General features: G+C 42.3%; 1 protein-coding gene across 4 annotated transcripts in view; it reads right to left on the bottom strand.

The window, feature by feature from the left end:
• disp1 (dispatched homolog 1 (Drosophila)) overlaps positions 1-20,495 on the bottom strand; it is a 123,717-nt gene that overhangs the window by 40,217 nt on the left and 63,005 nt on the right. Inside the window, exon 3 of one of the 4 annotated variants that reach the window (XM_078274670.1) lies at positions 768-906. The exons of 2 other annotated variants lie outside the window; for them this stretch is intronic. The gene's annotated coding sequence lies outside the window, so the exon portion shown is untranslated. Of the gene's footprint in view, positions 1-767; positions 907-11,914; positions 12,193-20,495 lie in introns of those variants that run through there. One more of the 4 variants, XM_078274671.1, reaches the window with a different exon arrangement.

Raw genomic sequence — 20,495 nt, 5'->3', positions numbered from 1 at the left:
CCCCCTGTTGAAGATCTCTGTGTTAGAGGAACCGTTTCAGTTTCATAAAGTCTGGGGTCCATTTACAACTTACTTGTTGGTCTGACTGTCTGCGTACAATAACAGTAGGGCTGTATGGGCTGGCTTGGGGAGAATAGATCTCATCTAACTGCATGTCTATGTATATGCATTCCTGATTTGGACTGTATGATGGATTGTTGTACCTTCATTTGAAACTGTCATGACCTGTAAACCTGTCAATGTTCAATAATTGTTTTTTAAAAAAAGTCATAAAAAGTAGGGCTGTCAGCGTTAGCGCGCTAATCACGATGCGATTAAGGGCCGACGCGATGCGATGAATTTTTTTAATCGCATGCCGGCATTTATTCATTTATTTTACACTTCACTCGGCTTTGCGTCGTGCCTACACTGGTAAAAATTGCTTTCGATTGTTAATATGTACTTAAAAAAACTGTTCTGAAATGCAAAATAATAGAATTGCAATCATGTGATAAAATAGGCGATTAATTGCGATTAACTATAGAACTTCAGCGATTAAAAAAATGTATCGTTTGACAGCCCTAATAAAAAGCTTTACAAATAAGAGGTCACGTAAATGATTTACGTGTGAATGTCAACCCATGCTGAAGAGTTACAAGGTTGTCTTGCAAAACAAAGAAAAACAAAACAGACGCCTGCCCAGTAGAGTTCGATAGATGGGGAGGAGTTTTTAACGACTTAACAGAATCACCACTCAAATATTTGGCAAACTGAACTAATTCACTGACTTCTCACTGGAGTCACAACAGTCACATCAAATAGGGGCCGTCTCAGATCAATGTGATTTACGGAGGGCGAATACGAGCCGGCATAAATCTTCCGTGTTTGTGTAGATTACAAAGCAAGAGACACTCCGGCATCCGTCATCTAAAAAAAAAAAGAAGAAAAAAAAAAAAATGGTTCCAACAGAGTGAGAAAAAACAGAAGGTTCACATTATGCTACAGTTTCAGCCCCTATATGTGCTTCGGCTTAAATTACAAAACACTCACTGGAGGCCGAGATGTGAAAGTGGGATTCTGTGGGCTGGTTTAGCGAAGAAGGGGGAAGAGCGAGGAGAGAGAGAGAGAAAGTGTGCCATGATATGCTTGACACACTTCAAAAAGCGGTTGAGCTGTGTTTCACAGGTAATGCAGGGTCGAGGTAGGCCGTGTTGTTGGAACAGAGCCCAAACTGCAGCCACAAGGTGGGAAGAAACCTGACATGAGCCAGGATGAAATAATTGTACGATAAAGTTTGAGAGAGAGAGAGAGAGAGAGAGAGAGAGACACACACACACACACACACACACACACACACACACACACAATGCTAGAAGAGTGGTGTGTTTCTTCTGTTGAAAGTTGTGTAGGCTAGGGCTGCAACTAACGATTATTTTCATTATCAATTAAGCTGTTCTGATCTGTGTCGATCGTTTTCTCGACTTATAGATTTATTAATAGATTGCAGGGTTTCCCCCAGTGTACAATTTGTGAAAAATGTCCAATTTTGAATCCGGTCATCGTTTCTAAATTCAACACAGGCAGGTTTTGGTCTGTGTAGTGGCCACCGTGCTTCTAGACCAGGGCCGTCAAACTCATTTTCACTAAGGGCCACACTGGCAAAAGAGAATCAAGGGCCAGCCATGTAAAGGTTATTGACTTGCTTTTGTTTCATTGAAAAAGTAAAATATCTTTGACTGTATTACTGCATGTCGCTTTTTTGACATCGCTGTAGCGCTGTAGTCATTTTTGTGTTTTTTTTCCAACTTCTTTATGGCTTTCTCAGACGTTTTTGTCAGCTTTTTTTGAAATTTGTCGCATTTTCCGAAACAATTTTATGCTTTTTGTTGCATTTTTGTCAACCTAAAGCCCTACAAAAGTCAGCAAAAATGTTCCTTAGCCATCATAGCATTTAGAAAATCAAGCAAAACAATTATCTTTTTTTTTACAACAATGTTTTTGCCTAAATATGAAGGAATTTCTGAGTCTCAAAGTCGGCAAATCTGCCAAATTCTGCTTTGAAAAAAGCCCTGAAACTGTAAGCCACCATTGAAACACATATCTAATTGTCCTCTTATCTGGGAAATATGATTCTCAAAGAATTGGAATCAAGAATCGATTAAGAACCGCAATCGAAAGGGAGAATCAGAATTGGAATCAGATTTGTTCAAATCAAAGCGATGCCCGAACCTACTTAGAACGTTACGTGAAACAGGTGATTTAACCTCACCACTTATTTCACGTACAGTTTAGCAACAAAACAAAATGCTAAGTGTACTAGGTTTTTTCTTGTTGGTTTTGAGCCATGTGCACCCCCAACCTGGAAAACGTTTGAAACAGTAAGTGAATACAGCGTGTCGGAGGAATGCGGCGGGGAGTCAAAGGCAGAGGGGCCGCAAGGCTCGCTAACGTTAGCTTCTTGGCTCACCTGGGGTCTGATAAACCGCCGCTAAGAAATATATATAGCGGAAACACTGACCTGCATAGCTTTTTAACAGGTGTGGGCTTTTGCTACAGTATAAACAATATGGTATAGAGCAAAGAAAACCCGACCTTGGGCGCCTGGGCAGCTCCACTGGCGCACTCATGTCATTCCCCCTCTCTAGTTCCCCTTTCATGGCTTCAGCTGTCCTATAAAAAATAGGCCTAAAATGCCCAAAAAATGATCTTAAAAAAAGAAAACCCAACCTTTTTGTGCCGTCTGGGAATTGACATTTTGAGACAGACTGGTCTCCCAGTGTGAGCTCTTGTAGTGATACTTTTCAGAAGTAATGACTCTAAAGTGTCCAACCCTACTCAGAGGTTTAGGCCACAGAGAGCAGAGCTGCAGCGGTGTTCCGCATCTTGAAGCAGAACGTATACACGTCAGGGTCAACCCCGATCACACAGAAGCCAACAATACACACACAGAAGGAACAAGAATTACAGCACACTGTGCAGTGGTGGAAGACATATTTAGATCCTTTACTTAAGTTAAGGTACTGATACCACACTGTAAACATACTATGTTACAAGTAACAGTCCTGCATTGAAAATGTTACTTTAGTAAAAGTATGCAGGTACAGTCAGGAAAATGTACTTAACGTATTAAAAGTACTTAATGCAGAAAAATCCCCAAAACAGTTCTGTTATATTGTTGGGTAGTTTAATTTATAATAAAACATTGGATATTACAAACTATGTGTGTTTTGTGTGCAAAAATCTTATAAAGTAACTAATAACTAAAGCTGTAACAGATGAATGTAGTGGAGTAAAAAGTACAATATTTCTCTCTGAAATGTAGCGGAGTAGAAGTAGAAAGTGGCATGAAAAGAAAAGACTCAAGTAAAGTACCTCAAATTTGCACATAAGCACAGTACAAGTCAATGTACATTACATTCCGCCACTGATATTGTGTTGGTTCACATTCAGATTTCAATTTTACTTTGTGTTCATCTGTTAACACAACCGGTGTCTGACATTCTAAATATGTAATAATACTTACTGCATTTCTATTTCCACTGGGTAGAACTTTCAAATGTCACATATTTGAGTGTGCGTCAGCACGTATTGTGAAAAACTTCCTTCTTGATGTGTGAAGACAGGCAAAGACTCTACTATCTACTCCACTATCTGGGATGCCATCAAGAGATAAAGCCTTAGCCGGAGGCTGATGACGTGGAACATGTTTCAGATGCTGCAGACCTAAACTGATTACTGTAATGTGTAGTAATGCACCCATATCCCGTGAAATAGGATTCCTTTGTAGTGTCACAATGCCCACTCACAGCCATTGTCACCGAAGCCACTTCAAAATGACTTTGATGCCACTTATCTGTAAACTGCTACCCTGGATATCCAGAGTTCTCGCGAGAGCACAATTTGAATTTGCTCAGCGAGTCACTCTGGCATTCAGTCATGATGCTCATTAACTATGCCCTTGTAGCCGAGCTGCACCAATCACATCGGTGTATCTGATACAGGCGGGCCAGAGGCGAGCTAAACCGATGACGACAGCGCTGCGACGTCAAAGTCATTAGTAAACATTGCAAGATGGCTACGGACGAACACCAGTTGTTTGAAACGGCTTTGGTCGCTACAATGAAGGAGTTAGACTTGGCTTTTTATCTAAAAGAGGAACAGAAGACGGCGCTCAAATCGTTCCTTTGCCACAAGGATGTTTTTGCCGTTTTGCCGACCGGATACGGCAAGAGTTTAATCTACCAGTTAGCTCCGCTGGTAGCTAAGCGTATGGGGCTTAGCGAAAACCCACTGGTGGTTGTGATTGGTCGTAGTGTTATCCAATTGCGTGCAGAGATTTTCAAATGCATGCTTGGTGCCGCCCCTCGATTTGGGCCATTTTCATTACTCGTTGCCAGGCCTTTAATCTTTGGGATTTGGGTCTGGATTTCCAGGCTAGTAAACTGCTAGAAAATAAATATTAACTACGTTTTTTTAAAGAACTTGAATGGTTTCTTATGCAGGGTTTTCCCCTCTATTATAAGGTTTAGGTGCAGCACCCGTGCCATTTTGGGCACCACCTAAGCGGAATGTAACTAAAGGCTTTTATCAGATCTAATGATTCTAGTCGGTCCCCAGTGGACTTCTTTTTTTTTTTTTTTAGCAAGTTTTGCCTTTAAGCCTTTTGAGTGTTATTTATTTATTTATTTATTTATTATCTGCTCTAGCTTTCCCACCGTTGTCACAACCCGATGTGAGTCGAGTGCAGATGTGAGTTGCGCATGCGTCACTTTGCGACAATGAGGAGGCCACTGCTAGACCAGATTTCACGCAGATCTGTTTTGCTGTTAGCCACAGAATAATGAGATAGGTACATTACATAGCAGTAATTTATTATTTAGCGTATTATTTAGCATTTCCCACGGCATGATCCCTGATGTCAGCTCTAGATTAGAGGCTGAAGTGGCCGACAAGAACCTGCTAACGAGAGACTTCTGTAATGTCAATACAATAAAACTGGACCTACATAACGAAGTTCGTTCACGGCTGGCTACAAGTTAGCAATCAAACACAACAAAGGCTGCCGCTTGAATGGCGTTTTGAGCTAACGTTAGCAATCAAACAATCATAGATAGCTAAAACGTTTGCCGGATCCGCATCCCTTGGCGTTATGCCGTGAACCGTTTAAATCTGAGCGTGCGCAACTCACATCTGCACTCGACTCACATCGGGCAGCGACAACCATTTTAGACACAGATATGGTGATAGTAACGGTCCAAAGTACTGTGAAAAAGAGAAACAAAACTACCGCAAAGGGACAAAAACACGATCAGGAAGAGACGTGAAATGACCACAGAGACCCAAAACAACCCCAAAGGAAAGACAAATTACCAAAAAAGAAACAAAACACGACTACAAAGTCACATAAACCCACAAAGAGACACAAAATGTACGGGTAAATTGCATTTTATAATTGAAAAACGTCTTCTTTTCTACAGGAAGGATGCCTAACCCCCCCGTAAAGTGCACGCGCCAAAATCCTCCACAAACCGAGGAAAAACATGGTTATGTTTAGGTTGAATTATTTAAAATTCTAAAGCAAGCACTAGACCTGCAAAGATTAAATCGATGAGTTGTCGACTATTACATTAATCACAATTTTTTTGTGTGCTTTTTTATGAAGAAAAAAAAAAAAATAGTAAAATGTCTCTGATTCCAGTTTCTTGAGTGTGACTATTGTCTAGTTTCTTCACTCCTCTGTGACAGTAAGCTGAATATCTTTGGGTTGTGAAAACAATTTGACATATGAGGACGTCATCTTGGGCTTTGAGAAACACCGATTGACATTTTTCCCCATTTTCTGACATTTTTATAGACCAAACAACTAATCGATTAAAGGAGAAAATAATGAACGGATTAATCAACAATGAAAACAACCATTAGTTGCGGCCCTAGCAAGCACCTTGTCTTTTATCTTAAACATTTACTCTACGCTTTCAAGACGCCGTATCACACACACACACACACACGTTTTCATTTCACCTAAAACCCTGACCCCACCAAACTATTTCCCTGCCAAATGGATGTGCTTGCATTTGAGCGGCAAGCGATACATCACACCAACAAAAAAAAAAATTGTTCTTATCCGCCGCCGAGCGAAAGACACGCTGCGTATGTGACCAATGCGCTCTGTGACACCTCAACATGAGTGAGCGGTGAAACATGAGCATGACAGCCCCATCGGGTCAGGGGTGGCTGGGAGGACGGGGGTTGTAGAAAACTCCGGAGGGCCGAGGAGCTCAGAATAGCAGAGTACTGAGGGAAACCCAGATGAAGTCATTAGTCTGGCTCCCACAGCTGTCAAGAGCCTGTCATGACTTAAAGAGGCTGGATGGAAAACACCAAGGCTTAACGGAGATCAAGTATGAAAAACAATGGGATGTATATGGAGAATATAGTTTAGTGCAGGGCTGGCCAATATGTCCATGTTATATCCACATCGATGTATGAGGCTAGATATCGTCTTAGGTTTTGGATATGGTAATATCGTGATATCATATGATACAAGTGTTGTCTTTTCCTGGTTATAAAGGCTGCATTACAGTAAAGTGATGTCATTCTCTGAACTTCCCAGACTGTTCCAGCTGTTTTATTGTTTGCCTTTACCCACTCAGTCATTGCATCCACATTATTGGTGATTATTTATCAAAACTCTCATTGCGTTAACGTTTTGCGAAAGCACCAATAGTAAACCTACAATATCGCCGCAATATCGCCATCGATGTATTTGAATATTGTGATATTTGATGTTCTCCATATCGCCCAGCTCTAGTGTAGTGCTACATTATCTAACTATAAATCAAGAAATATCTGTGTGCGCGTGTCTTTGAAATATCTCGAGAACCGTTCATCCGATCTACTTCACACTTGGCTTCCTGGGTACCCAAAGAACTTTCATTCATAACCTTTATCTAAGAATCTCGGAAATCATTTTGGTTTCCCTCATTTTCGACATGGTTGGGCTGAAAATTGCCCGAATGCTATTTTATTAGGCCCTTAACTACCCTGTGAATATGGCTCTATTTGGAACAAGAGCTTTTCTTCCAAATAAGGTATGCTCATGAATATTTAGATGAGCTGCGCGCTGATTGGTTTGAGCGAACCCCATAGAAACACATAGAGCTCAACAGTCCCGCCCCTCCTCTGAGAGACCTTGGGTTCCGGAAGTAAATTTCCCATTCATTTCTCCCATTGACGTCTGGAAAAATCTGTATATAAAGAGTTTTAGACCATGCCTTAGGCTAGCCAGGTGGTATGGGACTCATAAAAAAAACGAACAGAAAATCCCCAAAAAGTCAAAGGTACAAGACTGTGTACATATCGTCATCACAGAGTGAAGGAACTACTCCTCCCATAAACCACCGCACACCACTGAACAAAGGAAGCTAACGTTAGTTTAGCTAACAGCTAATTCGGCTAACCGCTAGCTGAGACAGCATGTAATAACTTTAAAAGACCCTCAAAATAAAACCTGAAAATAACCGTTAACATATATAACGGCATTTACGTCAGCTGTAGACGGCTTTACCCAGTGTTAAGTTTGAGTTAACGTTATTTTAGACTGAATCAAGCTGTCAGCTAGCGGTTAGCCGAATTAGCTGTTAGCTAAACTAACATTAGCTTCCCGGCAGAGGCTAACGTCAGAAGCGTGGAACAGATCGTGATTCGTGCAGTGTCGTAAATCCTCGTGACGGATCGTGCAGGCAGCACAGATCAGGTACTGACACCCCCCCTCCTCACCAGCATGAGTTCCACCAATCAGAGGCATCACTGTGGAATTGTGGGATTGTTCAGGATTGTGGGTAATGAAGTACTTAACCAAGACATCGCGAATAAAAGACATTTATCTCAAAACAAGGGTAGTGCCCCATGATTTGTATTGTCTATATGAGCATATACAATCGCTGAGTCATGTCGGCATGCTGGTTTTAAGTCTACCATCGACGGTTACGATTTTATGGCTTATACTCCAATTTGTCAATGGAGAAATTGCATTGTATTTTTCCTTCCGTAACCCGCTGTGGGCGGGACTGTTGAGCTCTATTGGAGACGAGACAGCAGGTCTCTGCAAAGTTATACGTTGTTTGTCGGGCTATTTCGTTATTAAATTCACTTCTATAGACTTTTTAATGAGAGAAATCAACTATATAAAGCTCAAATATGGGCCGTTTTACGAAAATTTATGGCTAATTGCAAATTTGGTAAGACGTGTCGGACTTTAGGAGCTCCACACAGTCTGACAAGAAAACGGCAACCTCCATACCCAGTGAAAGTCACCGTTTCTCGGCTTCTGGACTACTGGGGCTCGGGGCTCCGCGGAGCTGGCTGGCTGCCAGCTGCCAGCATAACTAGAGTATATTTAGTTTGAATTTCGTCACGCCACTTATATAACATATACCCCAAGGTCTTATGAAGCCAACTATGGTGTCCGGTTTCAATTTAATGCATTTTTGTGAACACTGGGGATTTCGTTAGCTGCTACTGTCCCTTCAATCTTATGTTTGCAGATCGCGGCTAGTTAGCTTCACTTTCGGCATAATTAAAGTATATTTACAGTTTGAATTTCGTCACGCCACTTATATAACATCTACCCCAAGGTCTTATAAAGCTAACTATGGTGTCAGATTTCAATTTAATGCATTTTTGTGAACATTAGGGATTTCGTTAGCTGCTACTGTCCCTTCAATCCTATGAATCGCGGCTAGCTGCAGGCCCTGGAGCTCTATCAGGGCCTCGGCATTTTGTAATCCAGTAACCCAGAACCAGTGACTTTGCGCGGTTATGGAGCGCCGCGTGCTTCCCTTCGTGTCGGAGATCCAGCTAGCTCACAGCGAGTCTATGAAGTAGGACACGCCGGGCGGCGAGGCAGCACCGGCCGCTGTCACGTAGCCTGCTGAGCTCCTGCTGAACTGCGACACACAGTCGGACAAAATTTGCAATTACTCATAAATTTTGGTAAAACGGCCCATATTTGACCTCTACATAGTTGATTTCTCGCATAAAAAAGTCTCAGAAGTGAATTTAGTAATTAAATAGCGGACCTCTGGAGATCTGCATGACCTAGCTAGATTCAGAAGACTAAGCTGACCTCAGGTCAGTGGTGTAGTCTATGCAAATGTTGGGGTGTGACAAAGACTAAGAATTGGGATGCTGACGTCAGCTTCCAGCTTTGTTGAGATTCGCGGCAGTTTCAAAATGTGAGATTTGCAGAGGATAGGGGTATCAATGGGATTTTGAGCTTCTAAGTATGTCCTATTTACCCACCGAACTGTCGTTATTCAACTATGACAAGGTAAAATCGGTTTTGCATTCAATCACCCCTTTAAATTCACTCAGAGCATTTCGCTAAGAAGATACTCACTAAAAAGGGATTCTTATTTTTTTGCCTATACACTAGATATCAAACAAGTGCACTGAGGTCCTTCTGTAAGTCATTTTTGGAGTACAATGGTTCTGGAGAAAGCTACAAGCAGCAATACCACATTTTGAACAGGCACTGCCCTAGTAGTACAAATGTGCAGCTGAGTGTGCTCTGTACTGTTTGCGTCTGAAGGAACATGGCCTCAGCTCTGTGTGTGCGCATGAGAGAGAGTGTGTGTGTGTGTGTGTGTGTGCCGATGCAGAGCGTTGACAGGCAGGTGAGACATCTAGGGCAGACTGTGCGGACACAAGCAGGGTCTTATGTCTCCCTTCGAAATACAAAAGTCGACAGCTGGACCAAAGCTGCGGCACAAAACCACTGAAACTAAGGCTCAACAAATGCTGCTGCCGCGCCATCTATTTCTGAGGGAGATTAAGCTATCAGAGACGCCAGAATAACTGAATTACAGCACATTAGCATCGCAGCAGTGCCGCCTGGCAGTAATGAACTAGGACACAATAGAAGAAGGTAACGCGAGCGGCCGAGTAAAAGGATAGAGGAGCCGCGTATTAGGCAGTGGAATTAAGATTTCCTCCCACTTTCTCATGTCTTTACCTCATCCTCTGAATCCTTTCAAATGTATTACCTCTGGACTGACCCAGAAAACCTTTAAGGAAGAGGGGGAGTTAAGCCGAGGATGTACTGTACGTCGTTAGCATTTTAAATCCACTACAGCAAGACGGAACGATGTCAAACTTCAACCTCACAATGTAACGTGTATATAAACTTGCCTTCGGTGGACTCAAAGTACAGCTGTGCTGCTTTGAACTTTGATTGAAAAGGAAGAATGAAGTCAAGTGATCTTGGATCCTCAACGATCACTCCCACTTAATCCAGCAGGTCAAACTCGGTCTAGGCTTCCGAATGTGATGAAGTGTGATTTCCCCCCCTCATTTTTACTACAGCTACACTCAGCCCCCCCACCACCACCCCATCGAACCCCACAAGTCCTTGATAAGAATCAGAAGTATTTAGTGCATTTAACAATCAAATAACCAAGAAAGTCAACCCAAAAAAAAACCACGATGATTCCCAGGGCAAGTGGTTCGGGATAACGCAGGTGATGACGAAGAAGGGCTTCTTCTGCCCCGTCTTTCATGTGAAGTTCATGATTATGGGGTGTGAGAGATGGAGAGACCTTGGGCGACAGGCAGAGCCGCGGCACAAGGCAAGGCATCGAAAACCCCTTTAATTAAAGCTAATAGCAGTAATTATCAGGCAATCAGTCAAGAAAACGCTTAACAACCACATTACTTCTAATAATAACATCAACAACAACAGGCAGAGTTGTTGTATATCTGCTGGGTACACACTCACATGCTAGACATATAGCTTTAGGACACATAGACATTTGACATGTTTCTGGTTGTCAGGAGAGATTTGAGCTATTTTACCCCCTCTGGGTGCTTTTCTTATTTTTTCCCCCCCCACAGCTGGGCTGTTAAACATTCCAGTTTGACGGTGCTGGCTGGCTCAAGGCTACAGCAGTGGCTCTCATGGTAAATGAGGTGAACACGCAGCGAGTCAACCTGTCGTTTTTTATCCTTCCAATCCATCAACCCAGGTGTCTGACACAATCGTTAAGGATTGAACTAAATGAGGGAAGAAGAAAGTATACGGGAAATGAATTCCTTCTATGTTGAAATAGCATGTAAGTATGAGGTGCTGCAAATAAACATATCAAAGGGTATATGATCTGCTTTAAAGACCGGTACTGTAACAGTCCATGTAGAAACTCCTCCCAGCAAGGGTAAAGCAAATACTTTCCTCACCCAATATTTGAATTAATGTCATTCTGGCTGTGGGCAAATCAATACAATGAAAACCTAAGACAACAGTTAATAAATATATGGTGGTAAACTCACTAACGCACTATTTAGTTCGGCTACTTTTTTAATGGCTGACATAAATCTTAAAGATAGTAAACTTGTAGCCTACATTATGATAACTATGTCAAACTAGGGTAAGTTATATTAGCGCTGGGTTATTGTAACACACCGGGGTCATAATAAGGTAAGACAAGCGGAGATTTGCTTATGACAATATGCTTATAAATGATCTTTACAGAAAAATGAGATTTTTCTAACGACAAGCTTTCTTAGATTATACTGGTGGCTGACTGCCTTAATATGACATTAACAATTCAAACTGGAAACAATGGGGTATGCATCTTTTCAGTGTAGTACCGTCAGCTCTATCCAGAAAACGCTGAAGGGAAAAAGGGATTTTTGACATCCCTCTACTCTGTTCCAGCAGAACCACTGAGACAGACGACGGAGACGTATGGACCCAAACTGCACACGACTCCCACTCTTTGATTTTCTCACTACTTCTGAACACATGTACGCACACCGCGACTGTAGCTCTCCGACTTCCTCGTCTAAAAAGGTCACCGAAGTCCGGGGAAAATGTACAAATAGGGCAACAGACAAAAAAAAAAAAAAAGAAGAGCAGCCAGTATTCATAGTATCCTACCGTGTTTTGTGTCTCCCGGTGCTTTGCGCTTGTTATCGCCGGTGGGATCTGCAGCACGCGGCGCTTCGTTACCACCAAGAAAAAAATAAATAAAGAATCCTTCGGGGTTTTTTTTTTTTTGTTGTCAAAGTATCCGCAAGCGCTGTAAAACAAACAATACACCCCGACAAGGCAACAACAAGTCTCGGGGAGAGCGGGCTGTTTCTTGTGGGAGTGTGTCTTGCCAGACTGACAAACAGCCACACACACACGCACACATAAACACACCAGCTCCAGCTCCCGACCCTACTCTCTCCGGAGGGACGGAGCAGGAGGCAGGAGGCGGTGGGCTGAGACTGCACCGTAGAGCACTGATAGGACGCTCTCGGTGTCTGCTTTAACCCGCTCACTGCCACAACACCGCTGGCAGTACGCGCCAAGGTAACCGCTCATGCGCGTTAGCACAAGATTTTAGAAAACTTCAAAAATAGGTGCCCGAGGCAAAAGGCAGCACGAAATAAAAAGCTATAGCAAGAGGCAATACTGGACTAATAGCAATTACACCAACAATAATTACATGAAGGAAAACATTCACAAGACTGAGTGAACTATTCACTCTATACGCAAAGCTATTCACATTTCCAGAATATCAATTTATTGAACAGATTTCACTTTTACCTTAACAAAAACAGGATACGTTACAGATATGCTAACGTTACTAGCCTAGCTTACATTGGAAACGTACACAAAGTTGAATAGTTAAAACTAGGGATGTAACGGTAAACCAGGATAAAAATGTTGACGATAACAATTACCGTTTTCATTTAAAATATCATTATTATCACGGTGGATTACCACGGTGTGGAAACCGTGTGTTTAATCCTTCCCCAGCTTCGCCCGAGTCTCCTGAAGGCACTGCGTAGCCTCCAACATGCGTTTCTTGAAGTTGGAATCATGGCGGAAGGAGGAGATGACAGCGCTCAGGACATTTATCAGCCTATTGTTTAGATTTTTGTAATATAATAAACACTGTTACACTTTCTGAAACTATTTCAGCCTGTGTAGGCCTATCAGTGCTTTCTGAACGTATTGAACACACTTTTTCCGCAATAATAACGAAAACCGTGATCATTTTGGTCACTGTAACCGTGAGGTTACATTTTCATACCTTTACATCCCTAGTTAAAACGTGAAGGTCAAAACCACTTTAAAGTTGTTTTTGTTTTTTTAAATACGTCATATAGTCTTTTACCCTTTAATCAATGCTCTCTTGGTTCAACATTATAATTCAAAACAGCTGTGTCCTGGATGAAACCACTCAACCTGCTTGCTTATAACGTTAGCCCAGTATGGGATACTCTAGTCTCATCCTAACAGTAGTTTATGATAGCATCAAACACTAACATGTACAACAGTTAATAGAGTTAAGGTACAACATTAATCATATAAAGTTAATTCTTTATAAATGAAACTACCGAAGATAGCTTTCAACAGGCCTACTTACAGAGATAAACGGCCTTTAATTATCTGAAATTCTACCACATAATTCCTTAATAAGGACCACACCCGTTCTTAACACATCAGTATACTTAAATTATAGATTACTGTTCGCATGTGTTGGCTGCGCTTCTAGGTTTAGTTTAATAACTACTTTAGAATCTTCTCTGTCCTCTTTACCTCCCCACCCGAGGCAACAAAAGCCCTGGGTAACTGTGGTTGCATTCAAACCTCGGGGGGGTGCAACTGTCCAAGTCAATACATCCTCAACCGAATATTTTCAAACATAGGCACATATTGTAAATGACGGCATCAATTAAAAAATATTAACCAGTTTCTGTGTTTTCCTGTTGCTTTTTGGGGGATCTGTAGCACACAAAACATGTGTATTAACTTAAAAAAAAGTTGCCTCCAAACAGGGCAAGTCATACATTGGTTAGATAACAGTGTGTTCCTTTAAAGTCCCGTTGCTTCCATTGGCCATTATATCGTAAACGACTTCCGTTACGTCTTTGATCAAAAGATTACGGAGAAATCATTTATGTAGCAGAGCATGGGCACCATGCAGAAATCACATCAAAAAATGAAATCGGTGTATGCCATCTTAATCTTTCAGTTTCATCAGTGGTTTGCAAAGAATAAACACGATCTCTACAGACCGGAGACTCTTCTGGATAGACGCATTTCCCTCACAAACAACTGATTCTTCTCAGCAGGGGAGGAGGTTTATCACAGGGAATGCTGGGAAGACAGAGGGCCGTACCTGGCTTTAATTTCAGCTGTCCACCAGGATTAGGACACAGTTCAAATAGCAAGCTGTAATCATCTGCAGCAGTGAGGCACAGCTGACCCCGGGGCCAGTCGAAGCCTAAGCCATTTAGTGCTTTGTAGTCTTCTCTAATAGTAATAACCCAGTACTAATAAGTTGCGTAGAGTTCATCGTATTTGGGCTTTTCTTTTGTCTGACAAGAAATGAAGTTTAGTTCTCATTGTTTCTGTTGCATTGTAATTTGGGATGTGCTTCCACACTCATCGGTAGGGATGTTAACGACGCGCTCAACCCACGATTCTATTCCATTCGCGATTTTAAGCGCACGGTACGATACGAACGAGCTGCGGACAAATTACTAAAAAACTATTCCTTCATTTATATTAAACGGTGCAAAAGATCAGATGTGTCCTCGCTTATCAAAAGTGCAACTGAAACTGTATTTTATCTCAAATAACAAAAAATTAAACAAACGATTTAACAATTTGATTTTTAAAACAAAGCCCACATCCATAACTAAATAAATAGAGAAGAAAATCTCTTAAAATAAATGAACTAAGAACACGGAGTGACGTCTGACGTCAAACAAGTGACATTTAACAGTAGATCACGCCCTAGGCCGTTTAAAAATGGCATCGCGATTCATTTTTGTTTTTATCTCAACCGGTTGTAATCTTTACACATTTATATTGATTTTTAACCGATTCACGATGCATTGTTACATCCCTACTAGTCTAAATCAACGACGCCGCGGGACATTACGCCGGATGTCCGTCATTTTGGGCCGGATGTCCGTCACCTTCCGCTTTCTTTGTTGTTTGTTGTGTTGGCATTCTAAACTCTGGTGGATTTCTGAGGACTATGGTTAACTGCTCCTCAGATCTCTGCAGGGTAAATCCAGACAGCTAGCTAGACTATCTGTCCAATCTGAGTTTTCTGTTGCACGACTAAAACAACTTTTGAACGTACACGTTCCACCAAAACAAGTTCCTTCCAGAGGCTATTCTGCAGAGGCGCGGTCTGCTCCATCCGGCGCCTTGCGCCGCCCAAGACGATTGTGATTGGTTTAAAGAAATGCCAATAAACCAGAGCACGTTTTTCTCCCATCCCGGAATGCTGTGTGGACTAGCCAGACCCTCCTCCGCAGCTCTGTGGAGGAAGGACTGGCAATGTGAGACTAGGTTTTTTTTTTTTGTTCTTTTACCAGTAGTGACTCGGTCCCATTTTTAATGTAGTGCCCAGTCAAACCACAGAGTGACACAGTGAAATTCATCCGTGTATCCCGTATAAGGTCTGGCAATGCAATGACTACATCCCTTCCTAATCATTTAATGCAGTCGGTGCCATTAATTCTGATTCTGGATTTATAGCACTACCATTACAATCAACAACACACCAAAGTAGCCTTTCTTCAGACCGCAGCCTCGTAGAAAGTATCTCGGTACCGTGGTTTTCAGGACCCAAACATACTTCATAACATGCTGCTGAGGCTCAGGGCCCAACCCCCTATGGGTGCAGCAGCGAGGGAGCTGCCTGTGAATTATTTCCAAGCCGATTCCCCGCCGGGGCCGGTCAGCTCAGGACAACCGTGCCTTTACTCTGAAATAACAACAACACAAAAGGCAATTCACAGCGCTAACACCATTTGTCCAACTACTCACATCCACCGAGATCAACATTGAGCTGATACGTGGTGTTGAGAATGCATTAGGGAGGCTGAGTTTGGGTTCAGCTAGCCAGAGCCGAGGTCTTCCCTCCCGCATGGAGCTAAAAGGAACCACATCAAAGGCTGCAATGTACCAGGAAGGACGGAGGCCCCGGTGGAAGCCCAAACGGCCCCTGGGATGATTGCACACAAGTCATCAAAGTGACAGGTTTAGCGGACAACAACCCAAAAAAATAAAAAGGAGGGGCGAGCAGATGAAGAGGGAGGGAGAGAAGGATAGAGGACCATTTAAGGCTTTGGCATGGCATGTCAAACAATGTTTAATGTGTCTTGCGTTTTTATGTTTCATGGCTAATTCCAAACGTTGGGGTTTAGAATAACTATCGTTCCCTTTCATTGTGGATTTGTTAACTGAAGCAAATGTGGCACACAAAGGCAGACATGCAACACAAACAGCAAATTGTTGTTTTCTCTCTCTATGCCCAACATAGACAGAAGGGCATAAAACCTCAAACAGCTGCAATAAAAAAAAAGGGAGAAAACCAGGGAAGGGAAGAAAGGAAAAAAAAAAATCTCTCCACAAAAGGCTTCGTCCTGTAAGTCTAAACATGATCCGACTCGCTGTGTGATTTGAAAGCACATTAACAGTGATCTAATGGCAGAGTGTTCAGACGCGGGACGGTAATGTGCTTCGGCACATATGCAGGAAGGCAGCAGGTAATCCTAGAAGCCCTCGGAGCAACCACGTCCCCTAAGCATCTTCGTTACTTGCAGAAAATGGTTTTGTACGTTGGAGTGAAAGCTTCTTCCTCTACAAAAAAAATGAAAATTCGGTTTCCGTTTTTCCCATTGTTAAATGTCAGACTTTGAATGTGATTTTTAAGAAGGTGTGGAGACCCTGAATACATTGCTTCACTATAAAGGAAGCCACAATCAAAGTATGTAATACAAGACTGGTGGAATCAAGAGTGAGTGTACAGTATGTGGATATCTAAATAGGAAAAAAAAAAAAAAAAGGGTGCGACTATAACTGACTGAATGAATGAATGAGAGACTGAGAAAGAAAGCATACGGACGCTCTCAGGCAGCACTGCTCACGTGGCTCCCTGGCTTCTGTAGGTCGGAGATGTGGCAAACCAGGGAAACCCTATCCCTTCGACACCTTGGCGGTGAGGACGGACATCTCCCACCCGATTAGCCCTGAGCACCCCTGACGTCTACCCACAAGGACCCAAGGGGGGGGGGGGGGCTGCGGAATGGCTGAAACCAACGACTCAGACAGACTGCAGGCGCAGCAGAGCGGATAGTATCACTACACATAAAACACGGCTCGGTAACAGTTTCTTCCCTGCTACAGTCGGACTGACGGCAAAAAATGAAACACTTAAAAGTGCTCATATTATGCTTTTTGGCTTTTTCTCCTTTCCGTTATTGTGTTATATATCTTTTTTTGTGCATATAATCGGTTTACAAAGTGAAAAAGACCAAAGTCCACCCAAAAAGGGACTTACCATCTCCAATAGAAAACACTGTTCACAAACTGCTCCAAACAGCTCTATTGTAGTCCAGCCTTTACTTCTGTTTGTAACACACGTTATAATGCTCGCCTAGCTGCTAGCGTGGCACGCCCTCATACTCTGCTTCTGACTGGCTAGTAGTCCTTACCTAGCTACTGAGCATGTGCGACTCCCAACAAAGATGGGACAGAAGTGAGATGTCTCACTCTGTAGCTAAAACAGAGAGCTCAACACACAGGGTGAAAAGAGGAGCTGCAGCAACGTGCAGTACAACAAAAATACAGTGTTTTTTGAAAATGTGATCCTTGTAATGTCTCCAAGTAAAGCAGCCACCGTTTTTTTTTCCTTTTTGCACATCCCTTTTACATTTTTGTAAATCCTGCACTAACCATACAGCCTCTTTTTTCCCTCCTTATGTTAAATTATTATTTATTTATTATTAGTTATATGTGTGTACTGTATATAGTATGTGGTATTTGTTTCTGTATATATTCTGCTTGTTTATTTTAATGTATGCACCATGAACCAAAGCAAAGTGCCAGTTACCTGGCAATAAAGCTATTTTGTCTTCTTCATGTCTGTAATTTGTTCAGTAAAAATTCCACCGCAAATACCTACCATATTTTGCCAAACATCGAGGTTGTGTGATAATATTCGTCCCCGTGAGAGTCGGCATCTCTGTGATTCGGGGCTGTATTAGCTGCGTTGGCCATTCAAAATTAAAGTTTTGGCAGCAGTATGGGAGACAGACTTCGCCTCTCCCTTGCGAATGCGCCTCACGAAAACACAGACGGGGGGAAATTTCCAAATCACGTGAGGTCCCTCATGGTATAACTATAAGTTTGTTACACGGTATATATTACAAATGGTACAAATACATCTTTTGAATGAACTTTGTAAACGTTTTGACCAGTTAGACTGGGCTAACAAGGCTCAGACCATTCTTTAATAACTTTTGAATTCTTACTACCCAACTATACGAAATTAGATAAAAGCTTCTACACTAGATGCCTATCTGACAGTGCTATAGCTACATTTAAGGAAGATATTCCAACAGCATTTAACTCAATGTCGTGTCTTAATATAACAGAGGACTCTTATGTTATGTCTTTAGTTCCTCCCAAAGTGATCATTTTGTAGACGCTGCTACGGCCTGCCTATGGACGACTTTAGACTCTGTTGCTCCTCTCAAAAAGAAGATGATGAAGCAAAGGAAACGAGCAAACTAAAACAAACCTCGTGAAAACTTGAAAGTAAATGGCATTACACCAATCTGGTAGAATCTCGTTTAGATTGGCGAGACAGTCTGAAAACATATAGGAAGGCCCTCAGAAATGCCAGATCAGACTATTACTCATCATTAATAGAAGAAAATAAGAACAACGCAAGGTTTCTTTTCAGCACTGTAGCCAGGCTGACAGAGAGTCACAGCTCTATTGAGCCATCTATTCCTATAGCTCTGAGTAGTGACGACTTCATGAGCTTCTTTAAAGATAAAATTATAAATGAATTCATCACCGCTTGCCCTCAACTTCTAACAGTTCACCTTTAAACGCAGGACTGCTAGAAAGAACGACAAGACCTGACATATACTTAGACTGCTTTTATCCTATAGACCTTCAACAATTAATGTTAAAGGTCTTTTCAGCTAAGCCATCTACCTGTCTCTTAGACCCCATCCCAACGAGGCTACTTAAAGAAGCGTTACCCGTGGTTAACACTTTATTACTAGATATGATCAATATGTCTTTATTAACAGGTTATATGTCACATATTGGCGGCTAAACAACCGCTGCTGGTAGCCGGTGTCCCGGAGGATGGGAGTAAACTGCCCCATACTAACAAAATAGAAAGAAAGTCTTGGATCTATGATGACTGACTAGCACTAGCACATTTTCAGCTAGTTAGCCTGTTGGCAGTTAGCTCACCACTTACAGTAGTTCGCCAACCAGTCCTACAAGTGGGTCACTATGTCCCAAAGCTTCTAGATCTACATATTTAAGTGGATCGGTTTGGCTGTGCCACTTTAAGGCCAGTCTGTGCAGGTCAGATTTTTTATTTTTTTGGTCTATATCGACGACCTTTTACTTCCGGGATTGTTCAGGTGCCGCCGGAAATTCCGCCAGATGTCCCTCAGTCACCTTCCTCTTGCTTTGTGTTGGAATTCTAAACTCTGGTGGATTTGTGAGGTCTATGGTTAACTGCTCCTCAGATCTCTGCAGGGTAAATCCAGACAGCTAGCTAGACTATCTGTCCAATCTGAGTTTTCTGTTGCACGACTAAAACAACCTTTAAATGTGTACACATGTTCGACCAAAACAAGCTATTTTGCAGAGGCACTGTGGCTCTGTCCGGCGATTAGCGCCGCCCAAGACGATTGTGATTGGTTTAAAGAAATGCCAATAAATCAGAGCTCGTTTTTATCCCATGCCGGAATGCTGTGTGGACTAGCCAGACTCTCCTCCGCAGCGCTATGGTCCGGCAATGAGAGACTAGATTTTTTTTTTTGTTTTACCAGTAGTGACTCGGCCCCATTTAGTGCCCAGTCAAACCAGAGAGTGACACAGTGAAATTCCTCTGTGCATACTTGAAACACGTGGTGCAGGAAACGTGACATGGTGACTCCTTGCAATCAAACAGTGGATGTATGTACCGAAACGATGTATGTACCGAAACGATGCCTGACATTATCCTTTATTTATCCTGTGCAGATTTGCAGTACGGGAGCAGAACAAGTAAATGGAGTTAAGTCATGTTGTTGTGGTTGAGCCCAGACATGCTGTGTCCAGATGACCTATCCGTCTGTTTCTTATCATTTCCTTTCATACACAACACAGAGCTAAAAGAAAATGACAGACACGTGTTGGCTCCAACTATAAGAGATTGGCAGAGCGGTTTAGCTGCAATTCTAGTCAACATTCTTTACCCAAGTGTTGACTGGCAGCTGGAAGTTGTGAATAACATCACATGGCCCAATGTCAAAGATAGTTGGGTAACACTTTACTATCTACGTAAGAGTGACGCGAAAACAACACGCCAGACCGCAACAGAACACCGGCTGCTAGGCAGCTAGCAGAGAGGGTTGAAGCTAGGTAGCATAGGTAGCTAGCAGGTAGTTTGCTAGCAAGCTATCGTTGCTATTGTAGCTTGTGA

Source organism: Sander vitreus, chromosome 18, assembly GCF_031162955.1.
Source record: "Sander vitreus isolate 19-12246 chromosome 18, sanVit1, whole genome shotgun sequence".
Classification (NCBI taxonomy): Eukaryota; Metazoa; Chordata; class Actinopteri; order Perciformes; family Percidae; genus Sander; species Sander vitreus.
The sequence above is the reverse complement of the archived record's forward strand: the minus strand, read 5'-3'. Positions and strand labels throughout refer to the sequence as shown.